Here is an 8211-nt window from a genome sequence, read left to right as displayed (position 1 = left end):
ATTCTGCTAATAATTTTTTACGGATCTCTAGAAAAGCGCGTTTCTCTCCGCAAGGAGATGAACATGGTATATTTACTTTCTGAAATCCATTTCCGGATGAATGAGAAATTAGCTCCAAAGTGTAGTGTTTTGATAAGCCTAAATGGGTATGCAAAATGTGGGAAGTGTTTGTCCCACATGGAAAAAATGTTGAAACAAATTGAAATTTAAATAAGCTGAGTTTAGGATTTGGGCTTGGGCTTGGGCCTAATTGTAAAGTCCAGATTATTCTTTTTTGAAATTTTAGATTGGGCCTAATTTTGGGCTGGCCTTATTTAAATGAGTTTTACAAATGAGTGGGTTTTTTGGGTGGTTGGTTTTTTGAATTAAAAAAATTACTTTTTAGTTTTTCTAAAAGGTTACACCTTTTAAATTAAAAAAACCATATTTTAGTTTTTCTAAAGGGTTACACCTTTTAAATTAAAAAACCACTTTTTAGTTTTTTCAAAAGGTTACACCTTTTTCCAAACCATCATGACCCATGGTTGCACCCACTCGAAAAGACACATTGCAACCTATTGGAATGGATGTGTTTATTGGTGAACAGACACCATGTGAACCATTGCAACCTATTGGAATGGATGTGTCTAGTGGTGAATAGACACCATGTGAACCATTGCAACCTATTGTAATGGTTGTGTCCAATGATGAAGAGACGCACCCAATCAGAAAAGGCATTTCTGTTTCTATAAATACCCCCCTTTGGATCATTTGCAAGTTGTTCATTTTCATTTTCTTCTATCTCCCTCTCTAGACTTGAACCCAACCCAAGTGGGTTCAAAGTGGTCCGAACCACTTAGACCCTAATCCAATTTCATTGAGCCGTATTAAGATTGGTCCGAACCATTTGATTCGAATTGCACCCAATTCAGCATTTATATAGCATAGATGCATTTTTGAGTCAGAGAGTGTATTACACGGAGAAGGTTCGCCGTATCCACGAGTTTGTAGTGCTGCTACTGGTGGATGTAGACCGTTGTATCCTGGGAAATAGACGTCACTGAGTCCGTTAGCACCATAGCGGGGCGAATCTGTCTTAAGGACATAGTATTCAATACTAGCCTCGGTCCAGGTTCTTTATTGATTATTATGATTTTATTAATTTATTTTGCATATTTAATTAAATATAGAGTTGCATATTTAATTAATGATTTCTTAACATATTATTAATTATCTAATGACATATTAGTATAAGATTTGTGATATCTTAAATATCACATGAAGCATATATTTTACTAACACTAGGAAGACTCAAAAATATCTAGGATAGTCCATATATGTATATAGTACACACTATAGGATGCTCACTAGTCCAGTAGGTCTGTCTCAGCCTGAATAGAATGCAACATGCGAATACGCACCCTAAGGTGGGCATGAGTACATGACCTACCAGGGAACAACACCTATGTCCAGTTATCCATCCTAGGCGATATACGCGCCCTAACCATAGTCATGAGACTTAAGCTCATACCACGGCACCATATAATATATATATAAAGTCCTTACTCCTCCTAATACAAAATACCATCTATCTGTGTAGTGGTCTGATATATGTATAACCAATCCATCCTGAAACCATAGTAGGTCATTCAATTCTCAATTGATATGACACAAGTAGGTGATGGACTTAACCTATATGATTAATCCATACCTTAATCCATGTTAGATAGGACTTAGTATTTAACCTAGTCCATATCTAGTATGTCACCGTCCCATACCGGTACATACCATCCTCCAGTTAATACGGTTAATAATACAGTATTAAATTATCATCAACCAATCCTAGAACAAGCACAAATACAGTTTAACATATATATAACCAATTTATGCATCCAATATAAGCATTTGAATCCCAATTACAGTCCATTAATATGGCAAAGTAAAACTATACACTTAACTTCTCCGAACAGTGTCATAATAGATACAATTGATAACAGATTTAATCATCAGTTAATCCCCACTAAGCATGCATATTATTAAACAACAGTATGCTTATAACACAGCTGCAAAACATGATTTATAATTCTGAGACATGCAGAGAAACCAACTTACTAAAACAATGAGCAATTACCAATTTATGTCAAACCTTACCCCATACAGGTTTACTTTGAAACCTAGGCTAATTCCATCCCAAATTCCTGGATATAAGCCTGCTTCTCAATCCATATATAAGTCTTAAGTAGTGTATTACATCATTCAGTAGCCTTGAAATAGTTTCAGAAACTCAGTCTCAGCCAAACAGTCCATTAAAACTCAGTACGCGCAAAAACAAAAGAGAGAGAAGGCTCTGAAACTTGGAGAGCCTTCTCCATTCAAGGGGACCCGGCACCCCACCCTTGGGAGCTAGCTCTAGGCTATTGAGAGCTGGCTCTCAACCCTAGAGAGCCGGCTCTAGCTTTGTGGGAGGCGGCTCCCTCCTTTTGGGAGCCGTCTCTCACACCCTTAAGAGCCGTTTCCCCTGTACTACTTGTCTTCTCCGACCCCGCTAGTTTCCAGACACTGAATACAGTTTTATTACATGTATTAAGGTTCCATCCTCATCCCAGATTGATCACAAGGTAAAATTATACAACTTAGAATTGAATTAAACATCAACTTTTAAAGCAACGATAATAAGATTCAATACTGAACTGTTAAAACAATTGAAACCGGATTTATTCAATGCTTCAATATTCTGATTAAACATGTTTAAAAGATGTAATTAAAACTTAGTTTAATCCCTGGAGTCTAAACTAGGCATGCACAGAACACGAATTACAGAGAAAGAGAAGATCAGAAACTTGCCTTTAAGTTCAAAGTTGAAACTCTGAATCCACGTCTCTGAGTTTTAGTTTTCCTTGCTCTGCCTTCCTATGCCCTCTCTGTAAATTACTCACTCTCTGTTTCTCTGCCCTCACAACTCTCTGTATCACTGTATACGTGACTAAGGTGAATAGGGTTTACAAAAACCCTTAGCAGATGTATACATATGTATTTATAGGCTTCAGTTGAAACCCTAACCTTAATCCTAAACCACCTACAAGTTGGCTCAAACTAAAACACGATGAAATTAAACAAAATCCTAATAATTTAAAACAGTTAAGTTGCCTTAAAAATAATTAAACCAATTGCAAATAAATCAATTAAAAATCAACAAAATTAAATAAAAGAATTAAAGCAATATTAACAATTAAACAGATAATAAATCCAATCACAAAAATGCAACACTTAATGTAAGTTAAATAAGTCTAAGAATTCAACAATTTATTAAATCAAATAAAACAAGTAAACCAAATAATTAATTCAAATAATACAAATAAGTCAAATAATTCAAAAACAATTAAACAATTAAAAAGTCAATTAAAACATAAATTGAAAATTAAAACATAAATTAAATATCAGGACTATTCTTTTGAAATTAGGGGTATTACACTTACTGTCTTTTATCTATTAAACTCATGTATGTTGTCCTTAGAGAGTCCTCCAGTTTGGAAAAACAGACCAACCAGACTCAGTCTTGAACCTTTGGAAAACCTATGGTTTAACTCCGACCCATATAAAAGATCTGATAACAACTCGTCGTTGAAGGTGTTGGAACCAAATATTGCAATCTTGTTGAAGCGTGGTGTACCCAAGTCATTAGTTCTAAAATGGTTTATGTATCAGCCAAAGTTCCTACTTTTAAAAAGTGATCAGTTTAGTGAGGTGGTCAGCGAAGTTGAAGAAATGGGTTTGCATCCCATAAATAAGTGATTCATGTCAGCCATCCATTCAATGACACTCATGAGCAAATCACTTTGGGAGCAAAAGTTGGGAGTTTATTCTAGTTTTGGTTTGTCAAAAGATGACATTATTGCAGCATTCAAGTTAGAACCATTGTATATGAGTTGTTCAGAGGAGAAGATCAGGAAATCAATGAGCTTATTTGTAAATCAGCTGAAATTGTTGGGAGAGATAACAATAAACAAATACAGCGGAATAACTCTTCTCCCTATATGCAAGCAAATATAGTGTATCTCTTATTTTATATGGGCTGAAAATAATAGAAAAGAAAATCAATCACACCAAACCACAAGAACACAAGCAATTTTTTACGTGAAAATTTTTTCCAGTGTGAGGAACAAAAACCACGGGACCTAGCCCAGTTAAAATCTCCACTATTAACCAAATAATGGATACACAAAATCTTCTGTAATCGTAATTAGAGGCTACAATACATCTCATCAAGATATCACCAATCTTGGCAAAAAACAAAGAGAATTGGAGAGAGAAATACCAAAACCAGATTATGTTCACGGGCACGAATCACTGTTCCCGAGCTCAAAATCCGATCTCCACCGTTCAGATTTTAACTCATTGAGTCATGAACCTCTCCTTCAAATTTCAGCTCGATCGGACCACGGTCGAAGTAGGATTGGACGTTTGATGAAATCTAGGCAGAATAGAAAAAACCAAACATTTTTCTTCTCTCTTTTGTTGTGAAAGCTACGGCTGATCTTCCTCTCTTTTTATTCTGACTTCCTTAGGGTTATTCACCCTAAAGAGCTAGGCTTTAGGCTTTAATAAAACCCACTTGGGCTTTCCTCCATATAGAAGGAAATAAACCCAACAAATCTCCCCCTTTCCACTATGTGGAGGCAATCGCCATCCCGGCGATCGAACAACAAACTTCAAGCTTCTCTCTTGGTAAGGTCTTTGTCAACATATCAGAACCATTATCATCAGTGTGAACCTTCTCAAGTTCAAGTAACTTATTGTTCAATGCATCTCTGATCCAATGGTATTGTACATCAATGTGCTTAGATCTTGCATGGAAACTAGAATTCTTAGCAAGATGAATAGCGCTTTGGCTATCATAAAACAACACATACCTCTGCTACTTGAAACCAAGTTCTTTCAAGAACTTCTTTGCCCATAGCAACTCTTTAGTCACTTCCGTTGCTGCAATAAACTCTGCCTCTGTGGTAGAAAGAGCAATACACTTCTGAAGTCTCGATTGCCAACCTACAGCCCCACCTGCAAAAGTGATCAAATAACCCAAAATAGACTTATGAGTATCCACATCCCCTGCCATATCTGCATCTGTGTAGCCAACTAATAATTTTTGTCCGTTTCTCAAACCAAGTCTTAAACTGGAAGTGCCTCGAAGGTACCTCATGGTCCACTTCACTGCATTCCAATGTTCTCTTCCCGGATTTGACAAGAATCGACTAACTACACCAACTGCATGGGTTATATCTAGTCTTGTGTAAATCATTGCATACATCAAACTTCCTACTGCTGAGGCGTAAGGAACTCTTTCCATGTCTTCTTTTTCCTTATCTGTAGAAGGACATTGCTTTGTACTCAGTCTGAAGTGGGTAACAAGAGGAGAGCTAACCACTTTAGTATTGTCCATATTGAACCTCTGAAGCATTTTTTCAATGTACTCCTCCTGTGACAAATATAACTTCTTGACACTCCTATCACGACTGATTCTTATGCCAAGAATTTTCTTTGCTGGCCTTAAATTCTTCATAGCAAATGACTTACTCAATTGCTTTTTCAACTGGTCAATCCTTGAAGCATTCCTGCCAACAATCAACATGTCATCCACATAAAGTAGTAGAATAATAAAATCATCATCAGAGAATTTTTGAACAAATACACAGTGATCAGAAGTTGTCTTCTTGTAGCCTTGCTCCCCCATAACAGACTCAAACTTTTTATACCACTGTCTCGGTGCTTGTTTCAAACCATATAGGCTTTTCTTCAGCTTGCACACATAATCCTCTTTCCCTTTTACTTTGAAACCCTCTGGTTGCTTCATATAAATCTCTTCCTCCAAATCACCATAAAGGAAGGCAGTTTTCACATCCATCTGCTCAACTTCCAAGTCAAGACTAGCTGCTAGGCCGAGTGCTATACGGATCGATGACATCTTTATGACTGGAGAGAAGATCTCATCAAAGTCAATACATTTCTCTGACCGAACCCTTTGACAACCAATCTAGCTTTGTACCGTGGCTGTGAAGAAAACCCATTTGGCTTTTTCCTGTAAATCCACTTGTTTTCCAAAACACTTTTTCCTTTAGGTAGCTTTGCTAACTCAAAGGTGTGGTTATCATGCATGGCCTCAACCCACTCTATCTTGTATTCATCTACTATGGCTTCTGCAAAACACTGGGGCTCTCCCCCGTCAGTCAATAACACATACTGCTCTGCTGAATACCAAGTAGAAGGACGTCGGTCTCTATGAGACTTCCTGGATGGAATCTCTGGTGGAATCTCTGGCGCTGTCAACTGCTCATCAGTCTCAACATCTCCCTGAACCTATAGGGGAACATCTATATCACCTGTACACTGGTGGTCATCCTGAACATCATTCTCAACCTAAGATGGCAGATTCTTCAGAGGAGCTGGATCTACATCAATCAAGATATCACCTTACTGAGACATAGATTTCCCTGTTTTCTTAACATCCTAAATCATTTGATCTTTTCCAAACACGACATCTCTGCTTCTCACAATTTTCTTCTCAACTGGATCATAAAGCTTGTACCCAAACTCAATTTGGCCATAGCCAAGGAATATACACTGTCGCGTTTTGACATCAAGTTTGGACCTTTCATCTTTTGGAATATGCACAAATGCTTTGCACCCAAAAACACGCAGATGATTATAGGAGACATCCTTACCTATCCAAACTCGGTCTGGCACATCAAACTGTAGAGGAACACAGGGTGTAAGATTCAACACATAAACAACTGTGCTCAATGCCTCCCCCCAAAAGGATTTTGGCAACTGGGCTTGTGAAAGCAAACATCTCACTCTCTCAACTAGTGTCCTGTTTATCCTTTTTGCTACGCCATTCAATTGAGGAGTTTTAGGAGTTATCTTTTGATACCGGATACCCTGCTGTCTACAATACTCATCAAAAGGACCAGAATACTCTCCGCCGTTATCAGTACGAATGCATCTCAGTTTCTTCCAAGTCTGCTAACACTTGGTCTTTTGAATTCAAGGTATATACCCACAACTTCCTTGAATAATCATCTATGAAGGTCACAAAGTATCTGGGGCCACCAAGTGTTCTCGTCTTTATAGGGCCACACACATCTGAATGTACCAAATCCAATATCTCTGACTTTCTCGAATGAGGGGAATTCTTGAAAGAGACTCTACTCTGCTTCCCTGACAAACAATGAGTACACCTTTTAAGAAGTGTACGTTTCAGTCCACATTGTAGACTTTTCTTCCCTAGTAGAGCTAATTCTTTCTCACTCATGTGAGCCAGTCTTTTGTGCCACAATTCTGTTGTATCATTATCCTCCATCGCATTAACAATGTCGTTGGAGATCTTTGCTTGCAGAACGTATAGTGCAGAGTGCTTCATGCCTCGAGCCACAACCATAGCACCCCTAGTGAGCTTACACTGGCCATCACTGAAAGTGCTGCAATACCCTTCATCATCAAGTTTACCTGCAGAAATCAAATTTAAACGAATGTCAGGAACATGCTTCACATCTCTGAGAACTAACCTCGTGCCATTATTCATCTTCAAATACACATCCCCAATTCCAATGGCTTTAACCAAGCCATCGTTGCCCATCTTTACTGTTCCAAAATCACCAGATTTATAAGATGTAAAGAAATCCTTTCGAGATGTAGCATGAATAGAAGCACCACTGTCAATTACCCAACTGGTCTCATGGTATGCAACATTTATCGTCTCATCATCATAAACAATGAGGAAGTCTGCAGGAATGGTGGTAGCAACTCTGTCATCACCATCTTTGTCATTACCATTCTTAGTTCCCTTCCCTTTCTAATTCTTGTTTTCTTTCTTCAATTGCCTGCAATATTTCTTAATGTGTCCCTTTTTTCCAGTAATGATAACACTCAACATTCGCAAACTTGTTGGACTTGCTTCTGTTGTTATTTCTGTTCTTCGGACCTCTGTTCTTACTTCTCCCCTTCTTTTCTGTAACCAAGATCATTATTTCTGTTCTTCGGACCTCTGTTCTTACTTCTCCCCTTCTTTTCTGTAACCAAGATCTCTGACTGTGAAGAGGATCCCTGTGTTTTTCTTCTCATCTTTTCATTTAGCAAACAACTCTTGGCCATTTCCATTGTGATTACACCTTCTGGAGCGAAGTTAGACAATAAAGTTCTAAGCGTCTCCCACGAGTCTGGTAATGAACCAAGCAACCA

The sequence above is a fragment of the Cornus florida genome, unplaced genomic scaffold (assembly GCF_030987335.1).
Source record: "Cornus florida cultivar Cherokee Brave unplaced genomic scaffold, ASM3098733v1 CherokeeBrave_3.0.0_Hap2_Chr11, whole genome shotgun sequence".
Classification (NCBI taxonomy): domain Eukaryota; kingdom Viridiplantae; phylum Streptophyta; class Magnoliopsida; order Cornales; family Cornaceae; genus Cornus; species Cornus florida.
Note: the sequence above shows the minus strand (reverse complement) of the source record.